Source organism: Mirounga angustirostris, unplaced genomic scaffold (genome assembly GCF_029215605.1).
Source record: "Mirounga angustirostris isolate CCGP_5_RB_7025 unplaced genomic scaffold, mMirAng1.0.hap1 SCAF_1, whole genome shotgun sequence".
Taxonomy (NCBI): domain Eukaryota; kingdom Metazoa; phylum Chordata; class Mammalia; order Carnivora; family Phocidae; genus Mirounga; species Mirounga angustirostris.
The window spans coordinates 44,786,473-44,812,939 of NW_026991709.1; the positions used below are offsets into that span (position 1 = coordinate 44,786,473).

Here is a 26,467-nt window from a genome sequence, read left to right on the forward strand (position 1 = left end):
TTTCCTGCACTTTCTGCTACACTTCTGTCTTCTATGTACATAAGTATATATTGCCTGCATATACTTGTATAAGGCAATATTAATGTATCTTAGAAAAGAAAGATGGGGGCGCCTGGGTGGCTCAGTTGATTAGGCGACTGCCTTCGGCTCAGGTCATGATCCTGGAGTCCCTGGATCGAGTCCCGCATCGGGCTCCCTGCTCCACGAGGAGCCTGCTTCTCCCTCTGCCTCTGCCTCTGCCTCTCTCTCTCTCTGTCTCTAATGAATGAATAAATAAAATCTTTAAAAAATTTTAAATTGATTGGCAAAATTACACATTTTAAATGCTGGCTATATGGTCCAATTTTTTTTTGATGGACACTTTGTTTACTTAAGTAACCACAACAAACATTAAAAATAGCATATTCAGAAAAATGGGCCATAAAGCCAGTTCAGCTAAAATAAAGGCAAATTTTTCAAATTTTCTCAGTTCCTCCAGGCCCAGGATATTACTGCATGGTACATGGTTGACATTTAAAGAAAGAATCAATAGGTGAAAGTTGCAATTTATGTTAAGTATTAAAGACCATGATACATAAGTCGTGACAAAAATTGCCATCCAACATTTTCTTTTCCCAAAAGGTAAATAATTCATACATATTGGATCATGTAAAAGAAAAAAAAAGGAAGAAGAAAATGGTAACATTTTGTTGAATTTGATCAATATAGAGAATGACTAGTAAATGTGCAAAGATCTCTGAAGCTAATGTCAAATCTGAAGAAGCTGTCAGCAGTTGTTACACACTTTAAGACCAGTTGCTGCATAATCAGAGGCCATAAAAGAACGGAAGCTTAGGTATGGTCCACGTAAATGCCTGGCATATGCAGCACCTAGAGGCAGGGAAAATATCATTCCTAATGTCAGAAAAGAGAGTAGAGAAAGAAGAGAGGTGACTTGCATCAGCATGGGATGATATCCATGATATCCAATCCATATACCAAGAGAGAAGTGGTTTACAGACAGTAATGAGGACCATTTAAAATGTGTAATTTTGCCAATCAATTTAATTTTTTTTAAGATTTTATTTATTCATTCATGAGAGACCGAGAGAGAGAGAGAGGCAGAGGAGTCTCCTGCCAAAATTCATTTTTTTTAAAAAAAGGACAATTTTGTTTCAGAAGTGCATAAAAAAATCAATTGAATAAACATCAAAAAGAATCTGAGCCATCAAGAACAGCTCCTTGAAGTCCACTACATTCATCAGATGCCATGATTTCTAAAGTTCGTTAGAAGTATCCAAGGAGGGGCACCTGGGTGGTTCAGTCATTAAGCGTCTGCCTTCGGCTCAGGTCATGATCCCAGGGTCCTGGGATCGAGCCCCGCATGGGGCTCCCTGCTTGGCGGGAAGCCTGCTTCTCCCTCTCCCTCTCCCCCTGCTTGTGTTCCCTCTCTCGCTGTGTCTCTGTCAAAAAATAAACAAAATCTTAAAAAAAAAAAAAAAAGTATCCAAGGAAAATTAGCTTAAAGAAAAAAAATCAAGTAATTCTGTATTTGTAGCAATATTAACAATATTATTCTTACAGATGATTATTATAACCTATAATTATAGCTTTCAAAGAGAGAGGACTATATCTTTTTTTTTTTTTAAAGATTTTATTTATTTATTTGACAGAGAGAGAGAGCACGAGAGGGAACACAAGCAGGGGGAGTAGGAGAGGGAGAAGCAGGCTTCCTGCGGAGCAGGGAGCCAGATGTGGGGCTCGATCCCAGGACCCCGGGATCATGACCTGAGCCGAAGGCAGATGCTTAATGACTGAGCCACCCAGGTGCCCCGAGAGAGGACTATATCTAATGGAATGTATTATTTATAAATTCCGAAGTAAAGTTTCAAATTCTGCTTTCTAAATAATTCTGACTTCAAATCAATTAAGTAAGCTCTGATGGTAACTAAATATCAGAATGTAACTTGAATCCATTAGATATATATAATAAGATATCAGAATTTATAAATTATGAATACAAATATACAGTCCCACATGTTCATTAAGATTTTTAAATTTTCAAGTTCTTGCCACTGGAAGACATCATAAAGATAGGAAGAGCCTTTATAGAATTTGTCAAGTAAATACTAGAAGACAATTTCAGTGCTAAACCTATTAGCCAAACCCCCTCCATTTCAATGAGAAACCTGAAACTTTAAGGAATGGTTCTGCTAAAAATCATATACTTAGTTATTACTAAATTTAGGATTATTTTGGGCAGTGATGACTTGAAGTCAATTTTATATGTTGATTATTCAAGTTTATTTGCAAAATCAAGGCGGTTTTTGTAAGAAGTCGCAGAAATCCAAGTCATATTGTCTTAATCCAAAGAGATTGTGTTGACTCTTATAACTAGAAATCTGGGATCATTTAGCTGCAGGAATGGCTGGATCTAGGATTAAAAACAAAAATTGCTTTCAATCTCTTGGCTATGCTTTATTCTATAATGACTTCACTCTCAGGGTGAACTCTTGTTATGTGGCAGACCCCTGTATTTTGAAGTTAATCCTCTACCTACTTCGATTCCAATGAATGGTTGCCTTTAAAACCTAATCATTGTAACAAAGCCCTGGAATGAGCTTCATTGATCTGACATGCTATAGGCTCATCTCGAGCTCAACAGGGATGGCGGGGTGAATTATAACCCTACCAGTACCAGATAGAAACCACATGAAATGAAAGAAAGGAAAGGTTGTTTTTAGGAAAGTCAATGTGTTCTTCTAAGACCAAAGGGAAATGGATTGCAGGCAAGCAAAAGCAGATGTCTACTATATTCAGTTGGGTTCATTTTTTATTCTTAGGATGACATCACATCTGGCACACTTAATATTGTACTGTTGTGGAAAGAGCATTGGGATTGAAGGCAGGAAGATCTAATTGTATGACCTTGAGTAGGTCGCCAAGCCTTTCTGAGTTTACTTTCTACATACATAAATTGTTAAAAATACATTTATCATTGCAATTCTATGAATGATTGAAGAAAAAAAACCTGTTAAAAAAGGCTTATGTGCCAAAAAATAAATCTAAGCCCACTATGTTATACAACTTCCAAGGACATTATTCACAAAGAATACAATGGAAGAAATGTAGCAATGTTGTCTATCAAATGGGGCTACTAATACCTTCTTCACAGAGTGCTATGAAGATTTAATATGATAATGTGTGAAAGTGTCCAGCTTAATGCTAGTCACTGTTATGGATTGAACTGTGTCCCCCAAATAGACATGTGGATGTCCTCTCTGCCAGTACTTCAGAATGTATCTTATTTGGGAATATTCGAATGGTGATAGATGTAATTAGTTAGGATGAGGTCATATTGGAGTAAGGTGGGCCCTTAATGAAATATGACTGATGTCCTTATAAGAGGAGAGAAGTACATACAGGGAGGAGAATGTCACATGAGGACACAGAGACACCTAGGGAGAAGACAGCCATATGAAGAGAGAAGTAGAGATTGGAGTGACGTATTTACAAGCCAAGGAACACTGATTGACAGCTGTCTCCAGAAGCTAAGATAGAGGTATGAAAGAAATTCTCCCTCAGAGCTCTCAGGAGGAATCAATAGTGCCAACACCTGCTTCCAGGCTTCTAGCCTCCAGGACTGTAAGAGAATAAATTTTTCTTGTCTTAAACCACCCAGCTTATGGAACTCTTTATGTTGTCCTGTAGGAGCCAAATGCAGCCACATTGGAGTCAGTCATGGTTAGTTAAACTTGAAAGTAATTTATTTTAAATGTTTTTGAAAGACAATATTTCTTATGTATTTTAAGTCTCTATTTTAATAATATTTAACAACCATTTTATTAGTATTGGTCATCTCATTATAACTCTATAACACTTGCCACTTTTACCTATTCCCTCCTAGAAAGCCTGTCTTGTCCTACTTGATACCCTGCTCTCCCAGCTCTCCTCTTACTCCTCTATTTTCTGGCTTTATCATTTCCTCCTCTTCCTCTGCCCTTCACTGTTTGTAGAGTCCAATATTTGACCCTCAATCTTCTTTTTACTGTGGTCATCACCGACCATTCATGCATTACCAAAAACCAGCATCCCTCCTTGGAGCTTCAAATATGCAATGTTCTCTATCTAGATATCAAATACACAGCTCAGAGTATGTCCAAAACAGAGTCATGATCTTTCCTTAGATATGCTTCTCTCTCATCATAAACCCAGGAGTCCTCATAGATTGTTGCTTTCCCTTACTCTTCACATCTAATCCAGATCCACACTCCCTGGCTTCTACCTTCACTCACGTCTTTCTCTCCTTGTTCATCTCCATTTACTAACTTGGTTAAATCTCTCATCATCTCTTTTCTGAATTAAAGAGTATCATATAACTTGTATCCCTTGCCTCCATTTTTGACACTCTTAAACTCCTTCTACCCAGTGCTGCAGGAGTGATCTTTATACAATGCAGAACAGGACGCCTAGATAGCTCAGTCAGTTAAGCGTCTGCCTTCAGCTCAGGTCATGATTCCAGGGTCCTGGGATGGAGTCCCACATTGGACTCCCTGCTCAGCAGGGAGTCTGCTTCTCCCTCTGACCCTACCCCTTGCTCATGCTCTCTCTCTCTCTGAAATAAATATATAAAAATGCGGAACAGATAAAATTAGTCCCCTGCTTTAAAATTTTCAAGTTTCCCCACAGTTTAATGGAGAAAGTTCAAGTTCTTTAGCAGAGTATTCAAGGCCCCCATTGATCTGGCACTTGTCTCCTCTCTTGGATCATTTTGCTAATTGCTGTGCATGTTCTGGCTCTGTTCAAGTGCTCAAAGCTCCCAGAGAGCACCATGCTCCCTACAGCAGCTCCGTCTGCTCAGATTGTTCTCTTCCTTCTTAGTATCACTTTTCCCTTTGGTTCAAATCAGGGCTTCCCTACTTCATATGCAATTGTGATTTCCTTTTTTTCCCCATTGTACCCTACTCAAATATCTAACATAGCATCTAAAATGGTGTGTTACCCTTATTATTTTATATACGTTTATCTCTCCAAGTACCTCATGAAGCAGGGATTCTGCTTGATATATCTCAACATATGGCATATAATAAGTGCTCGATAAGTATCTGCTAAATTAATGAACAAAAAGGAAAAAATAATGAACCAATGTTAGGAGTAAATATTGAAGAGCGTCCCCCAGTGAAATATTTCACTTGAGCATAAATAAATGCTTGGTTCTGTATATATTGACAATGGTTAAAAGCACAGACTCTGTTGTCAGGTTGTTTAGATTCCCTGTTCTGTCACTTATTTAGGTGACTTTGAGCAAGTTACTTTACTTCTGCAAAAACAAAACGAAAAACGAAAAAAGGATGTAATAGTTCTTTCTTTATTGGATTGCTAGGAAAATTAACAGAATATTTGTATTATTAAGAATGTATTTATGAAGATTAAGTAAGAACATAGTAAATGTTATACACATTGTTAAAATTCATGACACACGATTAGAGCAAGACTTTTGTTTTAATTGGAAAGAATTCTTATTCTTGCTATCAGCATATATTGAAAACACTGAATGTTATATTACTAATTAATAATATTTCTGTAGCTACTGGTACTTTCCAGTATGCATGTAAAATTATACCCACTTATTTAAAATAACAAAGTTCTTTCTTTCCTGTTGCATGTAGAGCAAATGTTTGCTGTGATCAGCCATTACTCCCTAATGGCTTTTCTCTGTACAGGGATACAGAATACAATACACTGACATTGCATTACTTTTATTTTACCCAGCTGCCACCAGCAGTTTTGTGGTTGAAGTCCACATAAGTAGAATAAAAAAGTAAAATAAAATGAACTCATGATACAAATACGAATGTGAAGGAGTTAAAGAAGTGAGTGGTCAGGAAAACTATGGAGGAAAAGGGCCAGGAATTGGGAAGTAAAAGGTGTCTGGGATTCGAACAAGCAAATAGATGGTACGGCAGGAATTCCAGATGGGAGGAACAGCATTAGCAAAGGCACAAAAACAAGAGCATTTCTGTATTTTGGAGATGGGAAGCACCTCAATATGCCTTAAGTATTAGGTTTATATGATGAGGAATTAGGATAGGAATCCAGAAGGTGTTTTAAACCATATTATGGGAAGTCTTAAATGCGAAACCATGATATTTTAACCCTACCCAAAATGTAATAGAAAGTTTTTAACAATAGAAAGATTTTTTGAAGGTTAGAAAGTTTTGAAGAATAGATGACAGGTCCTCCTGAAGGGGATGGCGTACAAAATTGCTAGCATAAGCTAGAGGTTAAATTCCAGCCAGACTGCAAGGAAATAATATTCTTCCACAAGCAACTGTAGAGTCTAGAAGCCAGAATATGGCAGCAAAGAAGTCATCTTCAGATTCTGTTAAGAACTGAAGAAGGGTCAGCAAGAGAAAGGTCAGGCTGAAATAGGTCACAGATAGAGTCAGGGAAAAACAGTTTGAAACTGAAAACCCAAATTCAGGGGTAGAGTCTGGGATGAACAGAAATGGCACATAGTAGGCAGAGCCCAGGTGAGATTATGTTATCACATATAAACATATCACATGTGCACAGTAGGGAGTGGTCATGTGGGGTAACAGTCTCAGTTGTTAAAAAATATTGCTGCCAGGGCAGCCCGGGAACTTAATAAACCCTAATAGGGAAAGAGTAGAAGCAGAGGTACCAATTAGCAGCCTGTTGCAATAGTCAAAATTAAGAGTAGTAAGGGCCAGACGTAATATGGTAGAAATGGGATTATGGGGGTTGACAAAAAGAAGATTCAAGAGAAAAATACGCCTTTTCAAAGAAAGTTCTAAAGTTAAAATATTATCTTTTGAAGCAATTGCTTATGTCAGGTAATTTCTCTAACGTGTAAGTGCTAATTGACAGATTCTAAAGCTGAGTTGCAAGCTAAATTCTTGTACTTTTGGACAAGTCACTCTCTCAGTGACCTGGCTACTGCATTATCACCTCAAATGCCATTTTTTCTTATTATTTCATTGTGATGTAACCTTCAAAGGACAAAAATTACCTGTAAGTCATAAATCTTATTTCCCTAAGACCAGAAGAAAGTCTGCCTTGACACTTAAAACTCTCTTCTCTATTTCACACTACACACAGACACCCATTAGACCCCAATTTTTCTATTACTCTGACTCACCATGAATTTGCTGTTAAATAGCTTTTAATTGAGATCGAACATTAAGAACCTACAAAGAAGTGAATTCTCAGTTCACAAAAGACTAATTGCCAAGCCCTGCAGCATTTATAAGCATCAAGGTCAATGTGAAATGTAGAAGGTCAATGACACTTGCTTGCAAAAGAGCTCAGGACTCAAAACCAACATTGCAATGTCTAACACACTAGTGGCTTTCCAATATACCTCTGCTGCCACTTTCTGTTCATAAAACCATAAGGTTATTTTAATCCAGTTTTACTCTTTTCCTTTAGTCAGCATGTTATCCATATATGCAAGCTATCCTTTTAATCTTGGCAATTTATTTGAAGTAGAAGCTTTCCTGGACCAAAAATCTATATGGTTCTGATTAATGCCTCTGTGACCTTAAACACTAATCCCTTAGTTGCTCCTTTTTCCTGTTTTGTGTTTTATGCTGATATTGTAACATGCTTGTTGGGTTATAAGGCACTCGTGGTAAGGAAGACCTTAGCCAGGTAACATAATCATTGTAAATGATACCCCACAGGGTTCTTGGCCTTCTGGTTCCCAGATTTTAAATCTGAGGACAGTTTGGATGTGTAAGATTTTTTTTTTTTAATTTTAGGAATGCTTTATGTTGTTGTATAGCTGACTCGTGAGCAACCAACTTTTCTCATTTGCCTGTTGACTGCCTGTTATGTGCCAGATACTATATTACATGTCCCTCAGACATAGTTTTAGAAATCCTCACAAGCATGACAAAGTTAATTATTATTATTTTCCCCATTTCACAAATAAAAAGATTACTTCAAGGATGGTAAGCAACTTGTGCAATATCACACAGCCTGTTGGGGGCAAAGGTAGGCTGTGATCCATGTCTGTCTGACTCCAAAGCGTTTGCTCTTTAATTACGTTAGGTCAGATCTTCAGCTTTCTGCCCGCATCTTCATAACAAAATCCGTATAGATTATATTGCACCCCTATAGGTAGGACACTGCTGAATTAAGTATAAGGCAAGAAAATAGCCAAGTTTCTTAGTAAAGAATAATTCCAGACTTACAGCTTTTTAGTGACAACTGTGTGTCTATTGAATAACTGTGCCTCCCCATGACATGGTTTCGAAATTTTTGGACTATTTAAAGGGTAGAGAGTTCTTAATCTTCTTAATTGTGTACAAGGAATTCACTATGCCTGACAAGGGCCAAAACAAGCAAGAACTTAAAGAATAAATATCAAACAGTGTGCTTTCAGATTATATTAAATAGAATAAGGCTTTAATGCTGGTCAACTGAAAATGCCAGTGGATTTTTGTTGGCCACAGGTTCAATAATAGATTGCAATGTGACATGACTATTACCAAAAAACTAATTACATTTTAGGTTCCATTGACATAAGAAAAGGACCATTTTGAAGGAATGAAAGACCCCTTTAATAGTCTGTATCTGGTGTACTACGATCAGTTCCAGAAGTAATATGGACAAAGTATATTTTTTCTAACAGTAAAGTAACTAAGATGGTGAGATTTTAAAATATGTGTCTAATAAATCAAGGTATGTTTATCCTACAGTCAAAAATGTAGGAAAGAAAATGAAAGGAAAATAATAGGTCTCCCCACATAATAAATGTTGTTAATACGACTGTTAAGACCAATAGGTGGAGGTTGCATGAAGGCAAATTTTGTATTGATTTTATATTAGTTCAGAAAGCCCAACAATGAAACAGACTGACACAGAGTATCATCACAGAGATGCAAATAGAACAGTAAAAGAATTTCCACAATGTGCAGGCTCTTCTCAATTCTAAGATACTTTGGCTGAATGATAGCCATGATTATTTAATTTTATTTATCAACCTATCCTGTAATGTACACCAACTCACTTTCACCCTCTTTTTATTTAAACAACTTAGAAGAAAGTACTTATTTAATTGCTTTGAGAAGAACTGTGGGTTTCTCTCGGAGAAATCCAAATTGCATTATCAAATAGAGGAATGGTTTTAATAATTTATCCTAAAGGCTGAATTTATAGAGTCATTCAATCAACAAATATATATTGAGCAATTAATAGGATTCTAATACAAATAAGGCTCAGTCTATACTCCCAAAGAGTATATAAGTCTAGCAGAAGTGGCAGAGATGTGGAAGATTAATACTTGAGTGCAATAATAGGTAATGGACGAGTGAATAAGGGGCAGGCTCAGGACATTAGATCCATCTAAAGAAGAGTAAGAATAAAAAAACTTCCTTAGAGGAAGTAACACTTAAGCAGAGTCTTGAAGAATGAGTAAGAATTAACTTGGTTAGAGGGTGCCTGGGTGGCTCAGTCGTTAAGCGTCTGCCTTCGGCTCAGGTCATGATCCCAGGGTCCTTGGATCGAGTCCCACATCGGGCTCCCTGCTCGGCAAGAAGCCTGCTTCTCCCTCTCCCATTCCCCTTGCTTGTGTTACTGCTCTCGCTATCTCTCTCTCTGTCAAATAAATAAATAAAATCTTTAAAAAAAAAAAAAGAATTAACTTGGTTAGAAAGGTGAAGAAAAGATATATTATTAATAGAAAAAGCATGTAGGAAGCTACAGAAGTATGAAACAGGTTAATAGGTTTACAAACCTATAAGCATTTTCTTATTGTGGGAGCAAAGGATTATTAGATTAGAGCAATTTTGGAAGATGTGGCCAGAGAGATTGACAAGGTGAAAAGTAACTGATAAAGACAAAAACTGCAATATTTTTTAACAAATGATTAATATGGAAATTGGATGATGAGTTTCTACAAATCATTTTTAAAAGACCCTGTTATATAAGAGCAAAAATATGAATAGCCAATTTGCATAAAAACAAATATCAATAAAAATAAGAAAATACGTTCAATCTTACTATTACCTAAAATAGGAAAGTTAAAATCCAAATTAAATCATTTTTACCTAACTAGCAAAAATTAAGAAAATTGATAATATCAGTGCTAGAAAAGGGTGTAGGAAAATAAAAATGTACTTGTCATTCACTATTCATAAGAGTATAAATTGACAGAGACTTCTGGTGGACTATTTGAAAGTATTTATCGTATTTTAAGATTAACATATTGTTCAACTCAGAAACTCCACAACGGTGTAACTATTCTAGATATTCACACAATAACCTACATACTCACCAGGAAGAAGATGATTAGATAAATTATTGCATATTTGTACTAGTGAATATTATGGTGCAGTTAAAAAGGAGGAGGTAGATCAATGTCAGGCCAGGTCTCCAAAACATGTAATCAAGTTTAAACATAAAAAAGTATATTTGTATATCTATGTATATAAACATACATAGCATACTAAAACACCTGAGAGGGCACACATCAAAATGATAGCAGTAGAAGGCTGGGATTAGATGAATGATAAAAGGGAATTCTCACTGTTCTGAATTGCTTAAATTTTAAAGAATATCTTTGTGCATTACAGTGTCTTTTAAATTGTAAGCATTATTCTTAAATCTGTGCAGAGCTTTCAAAAGGTTTAAGCAGGGAAATCACATAAAAACATTTGTATTTTAGTAATATCTTCCTGCCAGCTGATATAAGGGGGTTTGGAGGGAAGCTAACCTGGAGATAGGGAAGTCAATTGAAAAGTGATTCCAATAATACAAAGTAAAAGTAATGGAGGAATTAAATAAGCTGTATAGTTGCAATGAAGATGCAAGAAGGAGATGACAGAAAAATATTTTTTACATGAAATCCCCAGGACATGCCCTAGAGGATCAAAAGGCAAATGTGAGGAAGGTCTAAATGACCCTCAAATTTCCAACTTAGCAATTAGCTGAATGGTCAAGTCCATTCACTAAGCGAAGAGATACAGAGGGGTGTGTGTGTGTCGGGGGGGGGGCGGTTTGGGGAATGAATTATAAGAAATATAATTCTTTGATCCTTGCTATTCTGAGGAATTGGGGAGGGGGGTTGAATAGGAAGGCTATCTCAAAAGAGATTTTCTGTGGAATCTTTTTTTCCAAGAAAAAGTACCCACCCTCCACAGAAGGTGTCAATGGCAAATGAGTTCTGTCAAAATATACTAGATTCCTATAAACCTTCAAGAAATTTCCAGAGTCCACAACAGTTGTTCAGTCAATGTTTCCCTCAAGTGATCCAGGGAGCAGCCACATGTACATGTGATGTACAGAGAAGCATAAAACTAAAGAGTTATACCCCTCCCACATGCCCTCCATTCCACTCACCAACCAGCCTGACCAGCTAACATTCAGGGGGAAGACTTTGGGGAATGTCTTCTCTCAGAATGGCCTGTGTATACACTGACTTATAAATCTTGACAAGCTTGGATTCTTTGAATCAGCAATATTTTTTTGCTTTCAGGTTGATCCCCAAAGTTACAGAAGTTAAGTGGAAGAATTCAATTCCGGCAGACTACTTGTTTCTCTAAATTCAAAGCATGCCACCTTTATTTAATCTATACACTTTGTTTTACTATTGAAAGATAAAAATAGAAACTCATTCATGTACAAAACTGTGGCATTAAAATTAGATTAGAAGTGACCCATGGGATGCTTGCATTTATTAATCAGAATCATTCTTGTCAAAAGTAACAGGCTTATATCTAAAAATGGGTAGAAAGTATATGATAAGAGAGATTCATTTAGTCATTTACCAGTGTTTAAATGCTAGGGGTACAGTGAAAAGATCACATGATACTGGCCTCATAGAAATTATCTAAAGGTGGAGATGTACAAGAATAGTCTAAAATAGCCAAAATGATAATTATGAAGGCTGTCTCAAAGTATGCGATAAAGTAATCATAGGATTTTAATGCAGTTAATTCAGGCACCAGGCATGTTAAGAGAGGCAAATCAAAAATCAGTTTAAGGTTAGATTCTGTTGGGAGTAACAGAAAATCCCAACCAACAGAATAAAAATTATTTCTCTCATACATAAGCAACATCCAGAGGTAATCAATTCATGGCTAACAGGAGGGCTTCATGATTCTCAAAGACCCAGGCTCCTTCCTGAGTGGCGCTCTCCAGCACACCACCCAGGATGATTGCTTAAATCCCATGCTTTAAGAAGGAGAAAAGGGTAGGGCGCCTGGGTGGCTCAGTCTTTAAACGTCTGCCTTTGGCTCAGATCATGATCCCAGGGTCCTTGGATCGAGTCCCACATCGGGCTCCCTGCTCTATGGGAAGCCTGCTTCTCCCTCTCCCACTCCCCCTGCTTGTGTTCCTGCTCTCGCTATCTCTCTCTCTGTCAAATAAATAAATAAAATCTTTAAAAAAAAGGAGAAAAGGGTAAACACGGGCATATTTCTTCCTTTTAGGTACACTTACACTTACTTAATCAGATACAACTTAATCATAGCCTCATCTGGATGCATAGGAAAACTGGAAAAATATGGTCTTTATTCTGGCCAGCCATGTGCCAGCTAAAAATCAGGGGTTCTGAGACTAGGAAAAAGAAGGAAACAGATATGTATGGGGCACTGTCAGTCTTTGTCAGCATGAGATCAGATCACGACTAGGGATGTAGGACCTTCCTCCATCATCAAGAATGAACTGAGGTTGTTCCTTTTGCGGAGCACCCAGGATATGATGTAAGGGGCTGATTTAGTTTTTTAAAGTTATTTCATCTGGGATCTCTTCACATAGTGGAGATTATTCTTACTTTTTTTTTTTTTCATGATACACGTATTATAAATTAAAGAAAAAATCTCAGGAAAATGAAGTATTTTTGTCTCATTCAAGACTGAATATTTGAAAAAGTCTCACATCTGTTCATTGGATGAGATTGTGCTTAAAGTTTGATAAATCAGTACTTTATAAACACACACATATAGACACAAACATACAACTTTATGCAGCCATTTTTCTTTGATCTATATATGTCATTTACCCAAAAAATCTATCTCCTCTTCCTTGTTTATTTCTTGACAAGCCTATCCACTCTCCATTATTTATCTCTGCCAGCACTTCTTTCCTATAAATACAGTTTGCTGGATTAAACCTAAATCTATACCTAAATACGAACTTTCTGGGACTCTCTCCAAACTAAGAGTTTGTGATTACAGTTAAGCAATGATATTGTCACTTGCTTTTTCCTTTCCTGAAAGTACTTCATCTTCTTAGGTCACTGCCATTCAGTGCTGTGAAAATGTGATTTGAAAAGCAAGTTTAAATGGAGCTTTCTAATTAGGCTGCACTCATTTATATTTTCCCAACCCTGTACCCAGGTTACCCTAAAGTTATATGCACCCAATTAAAGAACATTCCATTTGAGATCTATATGCCTTTGAGTATGAATGGGTAACTCTCAATGATTGAGCTTGATCCAGCTGCTCATTCAGCTGAAGTGAATTAAGTCTTCTAGGGCACCAGGGTACCATTTAGGAAATTACCTCCGCCAGCACACTAAATTTCCCTCACATGGGTGAGCAGCATTCTTCCGGGGAGTATTTTCTTCCCCCCACTTCTGCACTGGCCCAACCTTATTGATGCGAAAGGGTGATTCATATGACACAATATTTGCCCACAGCTCAAACAATAAGCCTACACAATGATCTGCTCCATTTAAGAGCCCACGTGCCAGCATTTAAAGGGTAAATGAGAGCCGTTTTGTTTGGATTATTTTATAAATCAAATATAAACGAAAGTACATCATTGTTCCCTAAACCCTGAAACTGTAACATTTGGTGATAAATTCACCACCATATAATAATCTGGCCCCTTAAAAGTATCAATAAATAAGCATCTTTTTCTTTATTAACACAACATGTACACAAAATGAGTCTATCTAAATAGCAATAAAATTAAATGTAATACTTTGAAGGCAGGAAGTTTTTATTTTTCACTTACAAATAAAAATGTCCTTTTAATTTTAACTCACTCCAGTACTTCTCTTAGATACTAACTCCAGACATTTATTGGTTCCTCTTTTGAAGACTAATATCCAGAGCATAAAATACTTTTTGTGGTGCCATAATTTGTTAAATAATGCTTTGAAAGTGGCTGGGTGCCCAAAGAGTCCATGCAGAAATAAAACGCACTCAAACTGCTTCCAAATGTTTTCCTCTCCAGATATATCATATCAGAAGCTGCCGCTCCTCTCACACTGTCACTATATCCAAGAAGCTATAATCATGCACCACCACTAGAATATCTTAGCAAACCACCCAAATTTATATCCAGGCCAATATTTAAAATGTAATAAAAAGCATGTATGTTAAGTGAACCAGCAATCTAATAACACGAGAGTCTGAAATTGCTGTGGAATTGGCTCTGAAAAATACATTAATGGGGGTATTTTCAACAGTGAACAACACCCGCTAGCCCTCTTTTTCTCACTTTCTCTCTTTATACAACCCATGAATCTCCTTCAGCAATTCTTATAGAACAGGATGTTCCTGGACCCCCATTTTGAACTCAGTCTAATGGCCTGCCAGGGATAGCCTAATGGTAAGCAGTAGTGAAAATGGCGGCACAGCGAGGGGCTGGCAGATTGTCAGGGGCGATATGATCTTAGGCAATCTGGCCATGCCCAGGTTGTGTGGCTGAAGAGGGATAAAATCAGGCTTCTTTGAGCTGGTTTCTTTTTTTCTGCCTTATTATCAGCAATGAGCCTACCTCAGATCAGATCTGGAAGTTAATATTGTTCCCAAAGACATCACGCTTAAAAATAGGAATCGCCTCAATAAAAATTAAGAGATACATGAAACTGAGTAAGGCCTGACTCTTTTCAAGCCCATTTCACACTTAGGATCATATCTGGAGGTAGATCCCAACACAGTGTTATTAGTCTGCTTCCGACTCAGCCACAGTTGAATTTGCTGGCTCATATCTGGGAGAATCAGGCACATAAAGAATGAATGCTCAGTCTCTCCCTCAGAGAACAGCATCTCTAGTTCCGTGCCACACTTCTCTCTGGGGCTTAAGCAGTCGAGATTGCTCTGCCCTTGAGATCGTCTGTCTCTTCGTCCCTTAGGGACATAAATGAGAGGGCACATACGGAAAACCGAGAGAAATGAAAGAGAGGGTAAGTATGGAGGCCGTGTGTCTGGCTGCTTGTGTCGTTAAGTGTCCAGCTGTCTGAGAATAAAGAGCGTATGAGCCAGAGAGAATGGCTTTACAGGTCATGACATTTTTATGACTGATTTTGACTCACTCCTTAAACCAATCGCATGGATTTGGTCATTCCACCCTTAGAAATCGCTGTCAAAACTATCAATAACATTGTCATGAGTCAGAGAGACATGGATATGCTTTATACTTCCTGTGTTTACCTTCACTGTTGACCCCTCTATGCAACATACCATGCCAAGTTCTGTCAGAAATATAAAAATGAGACACTCTTTACGGAACTTATTGTAAGCTATGTCATGAACAGAAAGAATTATAGTACAAGGGAAAATGTAATAGTATATAATTGAAAGAGGGAAAAGAGTCAAGAAAAGTAGGTAGGGAAGACTTAACATGAATGACTTCTTTGGGCCAGGCAATTTTTAAAACACTATCTTGTACAGGCACCCTGGTGGCTTCCTCGGTTAAGCATCCGGCTCTTGATTTCATCTCAGATTATGATCTCAGGGTCATGGGATCGAGCCAGGTATCAGACTCTGCACTCAGGGGAATCTGCTTAAGGATCCTCTCTCTCCCTCTGCCACTACCCCCTGCAAGCGTGCTCTCTCTCTCTCTCAAATAAATAAAAAATAAAACACTATCTTGTGTAATTGTCTTCATAACAGACTCTTTTCCACCTATTACCAAAATAGGTCATCCAGCAAGCTAGGGCACATGGAGGTCTTGAAACGGAATCCCTCTGACTCTAGCACCTATGTGCTTTCCATGGCAGTTTTACTGCCTCCTGAGGGAGCATAGATGAGGGCAAGGTTATTCCAGCCACGAAAAAATGGAAAGCCTCTTAAAAGAGGTGGCACTTAGGCAGGGCATTTAGAATGGGTTAGTCCAAGATAAGGCATTCCTACTTTGTGCTGGAAGAAGTGAGCAATACTTTTAAATAACAATGAAAATTCTAATGTGTTTGTAGTAAAAAGTCAAGAATTTTTTTAATATTTTTTAACAAAAAATATAGTAATGTAATTAACATGTGAACATTACACTTAGGTGGTAAAATTCAGATTACAAATATAAGATAAATATCAAATACTATCATAATTTCAGTTTAACAGAAAGCATAGCAGTTATGACAATCACGCTTAACACCTTGGTTAAGAGAGAAATGGGCAGGGGTGTCATAGAAGTATGCAAAGATTTAACTGTTCAAAAATCCTTAGCTCTTCTGAGAAAATATAAATGGGAACTATGTGGCAAATATTTCTGTAATATGGTGGTTTCAGTCCATTTATTGATCATCATGCATTTAAAATAACTACAGTTGTTTTTGAACACAGAAAACTGGGTTCAAAGTAAGTCTTTGCTCAAACTAATGATAGTATGTATCCCTTATATTTAAAAATATAGTTTAAGTTTGGAAAGTTTAAGGTGAAGCATTTTTGTTTTTACAATTACTTTTAGATATAAGGACACTATGCTATATAAATAGGTATACTGCTATGCAGTTAATTCCAGTCATTATATTTTATATTTGTGAGTCATCATCAACACAAATTTTATGCTTTAGAAGACATAGATCAAACCAACAAAATGGTCATATTTAATTTTCTTTTAAAGACAGATTAACCGGGCACCTGGGTGGCTCGGTTGGTTGAGCTGCTGCCTTCGGCTCAGGTCATGATCCTGGAGTCCCTGGATCGAGTCCCGCATCGGGCTCCCTGCTCTGCAGGGAGTCTGCTTCTCCCTCTGACCCTCCCCCCTCTCATGTGCTCTCTCTCTCATTCTCTCTGTATCAAATAAAAAAAAAAAAAGACAGATTAACCAAATTTAAAGAAGAATTGATATCTCATTTTCAAATTACTGATACAAAATTACCTATTCTAGTTATATATTTTGCCCAACATCAAATAAGTGCAAAAAGCTTCCAGGATAGATGCATTTCCTGTTCAATTTCCAAAACTAAATAAACACTTTTTAACTGAAAGCATTTACATCCCTGGCTCTCTAAAGTAAACACTAGAAAACAAAGTACAAAAAATGATCTCTCAGCTTCTAAATAGCCCACTTAGTTACATAAAGTATATTCTGTCCCAACACTTTCTCAAATTCAAAAGATATTTACTGCCTAAGCATATGACAAACAGTCTTCGTTTCAAATTGGTTGGTCTGTTTCCATGGCAACACTGTGGGAATCCCTTGGCTACCATAAGTCGCGTTAGTTGACTATAGAATTTCTCAATTTTCTTTGCATCTTGAGCTTGGTCTGTTCTAGACACCAAACAAATTAAATCATGTGTTATTTAATATACAAACTCCCATCAGAATGAGAACCACATGTGTCTTCACAGGACTGGCGAGGTAGAGTTTCTTGGCCAAGAGACTGATTTCCTCCCACGTCTGGTACTGCAGCATCATGAGTCCATGGTGGAGTAGGAAGAGAGTCATGGCCTGGACTGAAGGCAGTGAAAGCTGGCCCACTTACCTCTGAAACCATACTTATTCCTTGGGTTTGTATTCAGCAGTAGTGAGATTGCAAATTTTTTTAAATGAGGAGTAACATGATCTGAACTGGAAGGACTTAGGGAGGTGTCCACCTAAGTGTTTACACTATGCAGGTGGGGACAGGGAAGGAAATCCCACACGTGTACCTCAAGCACAAAGTGGTTAAACATGTCTTGGCTACGACCATTACCATTACGGTGCCATGCCTATCATACATTTATGGCATCAGAATTGGTGTAAAATCATTAGGGTCTTGATTAGTTTTGTTCTCTATTGGCTACTCTCAATTATTTTCAAGACTTCTTGTGTTCTTTGATATTTTCAAGACCAAATTCTCAAAATGATAATTACTAAACCAAATTATCCTGCCATCTAATCCACACTATATGGATGCCAAATAAGTACCATTCTTTTTTAAAAAGTTTTTATTTAAATTACAGTTAATTAACATACAGTGTGATATTAGTTTTAGGTATACAATATAGTGATTCAGCACTTCCATATAACACCCAGGTGCTCTTCACAAGTGCATTCCTTATTCCCATCACCTACTTAACCCAACCCCCACCCACCTCCCTCCTGGTAACCCTCTCTCTGTTTGTTCTCTCTAGTTAGGAGTCTGTTTCTTAGTTTACCTTTCTCCCAAATCAGTACCATTCTGACCTTAAAAAGCTAACAAGTCTTTGATAGGAATTTAAATATATCTTAGCCTTAAATAAGACATGTTTGGTATGTTTTAACATGTTTGTTTGTAGATAAGACTCCCAAGGATGTTATCATCAATATCTGGAAGTGAAACTAAATCCAGAATATTCTCTTTCATACTTTGTACATGAGAGACAACAACACAGCAGGGTACATGCTAGCAAACAATGGCTAGTCCCAACTGGAGGCAGCCATGGAAAATTACAAAAAGGCAGAAGCAGCCTGCCTCGTGACCTCTTTATCAAGTATACTAAATGTTCAAACTTCCCTTTAATAATGTGACAGATATACCCATTGTTCATAAATATTAAATACATAGCACACTTTGGCTGTGAAGCTAAATAGATCTAGCTCTCATACACATTGATAAATGCTGCTTAACAGCTCTTTAGCTGACACCTTGGCACCTGAGGTGTAAAAGCATTTTTTAAAGAGTGTATAGTTTTACAGTGTGAGCCCAGAAAGAAAAGGCTGAGTAGCAATCTGCCAAGCCATGCCCAGTGTGGTGACTCGGTCAGGAAGACGTGCCTTTCAATTTCAGGTCATCCCTTCACCACTTTCGAAATAAAAGAACTCAAGAATTTAAATCATTTTTAGATTTTTAGTTGTCCCTGGTTCCTAAATATTGGCTCTTCATAAGCATTTAAAGTGGAAAGTCACAAATCTCATTGAACTTTAATAATTATACACGTTTTGAGGATATTTATTAGAGTATAGGTGGTTTTAAAATCTCTGACATCAAGAAAACTCAGTCTATTATATGTCCAGATAAAGTCAGACTGCCTTTGAACTGTTCATATAAATATGATTTTAATTCAACTCAATAAATATTACATTGAGTTCCTACTATGTGCAAGCTCTGGGACTGGACATATAGAGAATAAGACATGCATGATTTGTCCCTGTTCTTAAGGGATCAAATCCTAATAGAGGACACAACATGTAAGTATGGCTGATGGCAGCCCACAGGCTGAAGCCAGCTAAGAGATGTGTTTTATTTGATTTCTACAGTGTTCTTTAAACACCTGAATTTTTTACCCTTAGGCAGAACTTTCATATTTGACTCAGTGCCTTTGTCATCAATTTTTTTTGTCATCAATTTGATATACTAATTTATTGTACCTGATGGGCCCTAAAGGCATTTGAGTTTGGTATCGCAAAATTGTAAACACATAAATACTGTATCTATAATAGTGTTCTACCTCTATTCTAGTAGCTAAGATTATATGGGGGGCATGGAGGAAAGAATAATGAGTTCTGCCTGGCTATGTCAGGCATGATTTGACAGAGACGAGAAGGACAGAAGGGTCTTCCAAGATAAGGAAATATCATGGAGGCATGGAGACATGAAGTGGTAGGTCAAGTTTAGGGAATTAAGGAAGATAATATTTATCCCTCATTTATTGAACACTTACTGTCAGTCACTAATAGGCACTTCCTGTATGGCCTGCAGTAAACCAATATAAGTTATACGTTTATTATTAGCTCCATTTTTCAAATGAAGAAATTTGAGTATCAGAGAAGCTAAATAACTTACCCAAGATGAATCAGCTAGTAATGGTAGAATCAAAATTCTGGTCTCAAGCCTAGGCATTGTCACTATTAAAACTGACTGATGTATTGGCATATTACAAATTTAGTCAGGACACTTTTTTAGAAATTAGGATTTCAAGTCCCACCACATATAAACATAGGTAAGACCACTGGACATAATCCATATTTGGGAGAAATACAGTCTTAATTCAATAAAACAAATGAAATAAAAATTATATAAACACTTTTAGAACTAAAGGAAATTTAGGGAAGTTCTAGTCCAAGTACATCATTTTACAGATGAGGAAACTCAGACATTTAAAATATTTGTTTTTAAAAGTCGAGGTGCCTAGGTGGCTCAGTCAGTTAAGCGTCTGCCTTCAGCTCAGTTCATGATTCCAGTCATGGGATCGAGCCCCGCATCAGGCTCCCTGCTCAGCGGGGAGTCTGCTTCTCCCTTTGCCTCTGCCTGTCACTCCCCTTGCTTGTGCTCTCTCTCTCTCTCTGTCAAATAAATAAATAAAATCTTTAAAACAGTAAATAAAAAAGTCAATGTCTATTTTAAATATAAATTAAAATGCATTTTTAATGTCTTATTTTGATCAGCTTCAAAATATCTTAATTCTCTTTGTTAATGCTATAGTTTTATAAAATTATAGCAACCATAATTTTATCATACATATCCTACAAGTTTAAAAATAACTCAGGAAAAGCTGAAAATTTCTTTTTAAAAGCACTGCAGAAATAACTCATAAAAATCTAGCCATGAAACTGCCCTTTTTGCTTCAATACTTTTATTGTGACCTATTGAAGAACAACAGGATGAGAAATCTATAAAATTCATATTGCAGTGACCTGAAGGATAAAAAAAAAAAAAGTAAGAAACAAAACAGTAATGGTTGCATGATCTTTAATTGTATTTGGTGCTGAAGAATCTTCATGGAGATTAGCTGTGTAGTTAGTTAGCTAAACAGGAAAATACTAATATAATTGTAGGCATATTTCCATTTATAATAATTTAGGAAATGGAAAAAATTCTGTAATTATAACTTTGGCTTAACTTAGAATCATTTCCTGGGGAGGGGGCGGGAATCATTTCCTGAAAATAATAGTATCCTATCAAAAATTGATTTCCTCTCTTTGTACTAGAAATGTGTGTTATAATGACAAGTTAAAAAAAAATAGGTGCTTCAATAAATATTTACTGAACAAATGACTAAGTCTATGAATGAGTTATTTATGAATGTAATGGTTCTCTTTCACATGTTAAGCCTAATTGAAAATTAGCTCTCATCTAGTCATTAGAAAGTTACTATAGGCCTAAGAAGCAATTGAGCAGTTTGAGTACTTCCTTAGATCCTAGTAAGATATTTGCCTAAGGAGCAATTTGTCACTTCTCATTTGATCATTTTTTCAATCCACTTATTCACCTTGCCTTTTTTAAAACCCTACTCTGTGCAGCTTCTGATCAAGTTAGAGCAGACTATGTTGGGGTTCCAGCCAGCCCACCTCAATCTTCATGATAAGGCAGGAATCTTTTCTCTACTAAACGAGGCACAGCAGCTTAGTTTTTCCTAGACTATGTGTTATTAAATAAAGAGATTTCAACAAAGGTTTCTATGGCATAAAAATACATTCTTTTAATGCCTTACATGATAATGGCTCTTCTTACTATTGCTGGTCTTCCTTCAGTCGTGATGTATCTCTGAGCCTGAGCCTTCATCCACATCACAGAAAATTAAGAAGCATGTGTTCAAACAAACAACGGGCTTATGGCTTTCTTTCACTTCTCTCAGTGGAGGAGAGAATGTGTAATCTATAAATTATTGTAGCAGAAATAGAAGAAAAGCACACAGGTGAGAAAACATGAGATACACAAGAGTAGAAGGAAACACACTGACAAAGGATGAGTGAAATTGATTGATGATAGCGAGATAGAGAGATAGATAGGTGATAGATAGGGAGACATATCTGTAAGTAGAGAAAGAATAGAGAATCTTTGAAGTCCTAAATATACAGCATCTTATGTATATTCTACATGCATGGTATGATTATTATTTGAAATCAAGTATCAAAATAATCAAATAATCAAAACATTCCTCAGGGAAAACAGCCCTTGAGGTAGCATTTGGTTTAACAGACTATGTTATCATTAAACTTTGAAGTTATTCACACTATAGCTCAGAGGTACCATCATTAATCTAAACCACACAGCCATGGAGTAGCTACTATGTGCCAGTTACAGATACTGGATTCTTAAGGCTGAAGAAAGGATCTCTATCCTGAATGCATACATACTCAATTCTCAGCTCTCCAAAATTGTAGTCACACCCATCAGTAACCAGGTTTGAACCCAAACTCTACTCTGAATATTAATTTACTTACACGTTATATATATTTTCTGTTTTACTGTGTTGTTTTTATATTTACTCTAAAACACAAAATATAAAAGGAATAAAATTAAAATATTTTGAAATAATATTCATTTTATATACTAACAATATAAGATGTATCAATTTAGGATCTGATAACAAGTTCAGCTTATTTTGATACTTGATTTCAAATAATAATCATACCACACATGTACAATATACATAAGATGCTATATATTTAGGACTTTTTGTGATCTCTTCTTATATCAGATTAGGTCATCCCTGCATTTCACATTACAGTTGGCAAAGAACTCTTTTTAGGAGTAGAAGACAAAGATTCTCTATTTTTTGTGTGTTCAGTATATTTGCTTGGACTTTTAATACCTATTTTCTAATGTATATCCAAGTTTGAGAACCACTGTGTAAGGAGCAGCATGAATTCTAGGATCACTGCCTTGGGCCAGGTGAAATCAAGGCCCTGCCCTAATTGTTTAAGCTCTCGAAGTAACTGTTTTACTTCATGAATACTTTGGCATTTTTCTCACTGTGTTATTGTTTAAACAAGCATTCTCCAAAATTCTCTGATCACACACCTCTAACAATGAAAATGTTTGAGCATCCTCCACAGGGAGTATTATGAGTATATTTTATTCATAATTTATTTGATTAACGTGTGCATGTATTTTAAGTTTACAATTCTAAATTATCTTTAACTGAGTCTAGATATTCTTTGTCTACTCATAGATCAAATTGAGTATCTGCAAAAGTAAAGCCAGGTGGGGACAATTTGAAGGAACCACATCTCAAAAAATTCATATTATAGGGATATTGCCTTTATTAAACTTTTCAGGCAAAATTAAATTATTGATATGTAATCTTCAATGAAGGGATTTCTTCTGTTAGGTTTTTGTCGATGTATGTGGGGGAGGCAGGTAGTTCTGCATTAGAAAAATTGAATCAGTCTGCCTCAATTTCTCACCCAAAGAGGTTTCTTTTTTTAAAACATTAGGACTGTTGGGGCATGTGGGTGGCTCAGTTGGTTAAGTGTCTGACTTTGATTTCAGTTCAGGTCATGATCTCAGGGTTGTGAGATCGAGCCACACGTCAGGCTCTGAACTGGGTGTGGAGCCTGCTTAAGATTCTTTCTCTCACTCTGCCCCTCTCCTGCTTGCTCTCTCTTAAAAAAAAAACTTAGAGTGGCTGCACCAGCTTGCATTCCCACCTGGTAAGCGCTGTGAATTGTGCAAGACTGTTGAATCTCAGATCTGTACCTCTGAAACAAATAATGCAATATATGTTAAGAAAAAAAAAAAAAGAAGAAGAAGAAGAAGGTAGCGGGAGGGGAAGAATGAAGCGGGGGAAATTGGAGGGGTAGACGAACCATGAGAGACAATGGACTCTGAAAAACAAACAGGGTTCTAGAGGGGAGGGGGGTGGGAGGATGGGTTAGCCTGGTGGTGGGTATTGAGGAGGGCACATTCTGCATGGAGCACTGGGTGTAGTGCACAAACAATGAATCATGGAACACTACATCTAAAACTAATGATGTAATGTATAGGGATTAACATAAGAAAAAAAAAGGTAATAAAAAAATAAATAAATAAATAAAAAATAAATTTAAAAAAGAGCACTAAAAAAAAAAACTTAGAAACATCTAATAATATTGTCTTATATTTATGATTATTACTTTTATTTAATTCTTACATACAGCCCCATTAGGTAGGGTGAGTGGTTATTTTCATTTTATGTATGAGGAAATTAAGGCATGAAGAGTTCAAAGTCATAGTCATCTTTTTACACCAATTCTTAATGATATCTGATTTCCAAGGTAAAGTTATTTCAAAGAGATTGCTGCAAATCAAATTGAAAATGATTTTGTTTCATTGAGTTTAAGTGTTAAATATATATATATATATAAAAGATTTTATTTATTTATTTGACAGAGAGAGAGAAGTGAGAGAGGGAACACAAGCAGGAGAGTGGGAGAGGGAGAAGCAGGCTTCCCACGGAGCAGGGAGCCCGATGCGGGGCTCGATCCCAGGACCCTGGGATCATGACCTGAGCTGAAGGCAGACACTTAATGACTGAGCCACCCAGGCGCCCCTAAATATATTTTATTTTAACTCTTTGAAAACTGGCTACTCTACAGGCCAGATTACTTTCAAATAATCTAGGTAATCAGAATACTCCATTAACTGATCAAACCAGATGTCAAAATTCAGGCTGATCATGTCAACTTCTGCTTTTTTTATATTGTGGTCACTAGCAACCAACTGTGCTTTTTAGGATGCTTTGCTCTCAGGCAGGGTTTCTCAGTGGTGCTACTAGCATTTTGAGAGAAATTCTCCTTTGTGTAGGGAGTATACCAGTTATTACAATGCCTTTAGCATACGTGCTGACCCTAACCCACTAAATAATGTCTTTCCCTAGTCATAGTTTGCAGTACTCCCTAAGGGACATCAACGACCACTGAACTACTGAAGGACAGATAAATCACCAACTCCTGCAGCCAGTGACTTAGGTTAACTTACCTTATACCAGTAGTTAATAGTGTCTTTTGTGAGTCTGATACTCAAAAGTGTTCGAAATTATTTTTGAGTAGGGTTGTCAGATTTAGCAAATAAAAATACAGGATGCTCCATTATCTGGCAACTCTATATTAGAGACAATATAATGCTAATATCCTATTATGGTGTCTCTTTAATCCACTGACTCATGCTCACTGACAAACTGGAAACTCACTTATTTGAGATTTAGAAAAGCATTTGTGAAGTGACACATCTTATATTTCAAACTTGTAATGAAAGGGAGGAGTACTCTCATCAAATAAAAGCCTAATTTATTCTGACAAATACTTCAGTCTACTGAATGCAACTAAAAACCAAATGCTGTTGGACATTTACATTTATCCTGCTGTAGATACTAGCTGTTGTTTTTTTCTTTGGCTACAATATAATTAATAAGTTCTACACTTATTTATTTTGTTGTTTTCTTGTTTAATTCCAGTTCAGTGTAATATTAGTTTCAGGTGTACAGTATAGTGATTGGACACTTCCATACCACACCCAGGTGCTCATCACAGCAAGTACACTTCTTAATCCTCATTCCCTATTTCCCCCATCCCCCCACCCATCTCCCTTATGATAGCCATCAGTTTGTTCTCTGTAGTTAAGAGTCTGTTTCTTGGTTTGTGCATCTCTCTCTCTTTTTTTCTTTGTTACAATTACTTATTTAAAAAAAAAATAAAAACAGGAGCCAGCAATTTAAGCATTGCAGCAAACCAGACTAAAATTATTTCCTTTCCAATCCCAAAAGGTTCCTGACCTTAATTTATTGTAGATTAAGAGATAAGAGAATTATAATTAAAAATAAATTCAGCTTCATTATTGAATTGTGAAAACAGAGCTGTAGTGTTTCATGTAATCTCTACTGACACGACTGACCCTAAGGAGAGAAATGATAAGGCATTGTTAGCACAAAATATGATGTTTCGACTGAATGTGTATTCGTGTACACCAGCTTTTCTTGTTGTTTGTTTCATATATATATATATATATATATATATATATATATATATATAAAAGTTCCTTAAGGAAGAGATGCCACAGTAAATGAAAGACCTTTTAACCCACAGTAAAGAAACATAACAAAGCCATTATGAATGATGCAGCAAGTTTAGGAAAATGAAAGCTGTTATTAAATATGACAGGCTGTCACAACCACAAAAATAGTAATCAGTGTAATCACAGCAATAAAATAATATTTGTATTTCGTTTCAAGGAGTTAAAATAATGGACATCGTTTCTAAGTTAACAGTTTCAAGGATTATGGCTAAAATAGCAAACACAAAGATAAAAATCTCTAAATGTGAAGCATATTAACATTATTTAAAGTCTGTTCTACATGCTTTTTTTTCTTCAAATTTCCTTTATGATGATTATATTTATATTCCTTTTTCTTTCCTGTGCATGATTATGTTATTCTTTTTCTTTACAATCTAGGATTCTTGAACCAAGCTTCCTGTCACTTGGCTTCAATAAATCCATAATCAGCTAGAATTGGAATATTTCTGTTTGTCACAGACTATACTACAATCTGAATTTCTTATAATTATTTTCTCTGAAGCAAAATCACCATTTCTTTTGTAACTTTAAGGATGCAGAATAAATATA

General features: G+C 36.4%; 1 protein-coding gene and 1 pseudogene across 1 annotated transcript in view; one reads left to right on the forward strand and one right to left on the reverse strand.

Annotated features, from left to right (window-relative positions):
- EPHA6 (EPH receptor A6) overlaps nucleotides 1–26,467 on the forward strand; it is an 833,569-nt gene that overhangs the window by 655,821 nt on the left and 151,281 nt on the right. The gene's annotated exons all lie outside the window — the stretch shown is intronic.
- On the reverse strand, nucleotides 17,336–17,595 carry LOC123834352 (signal recognition particle 9 kDa protein-like; annotated as a pseudogene).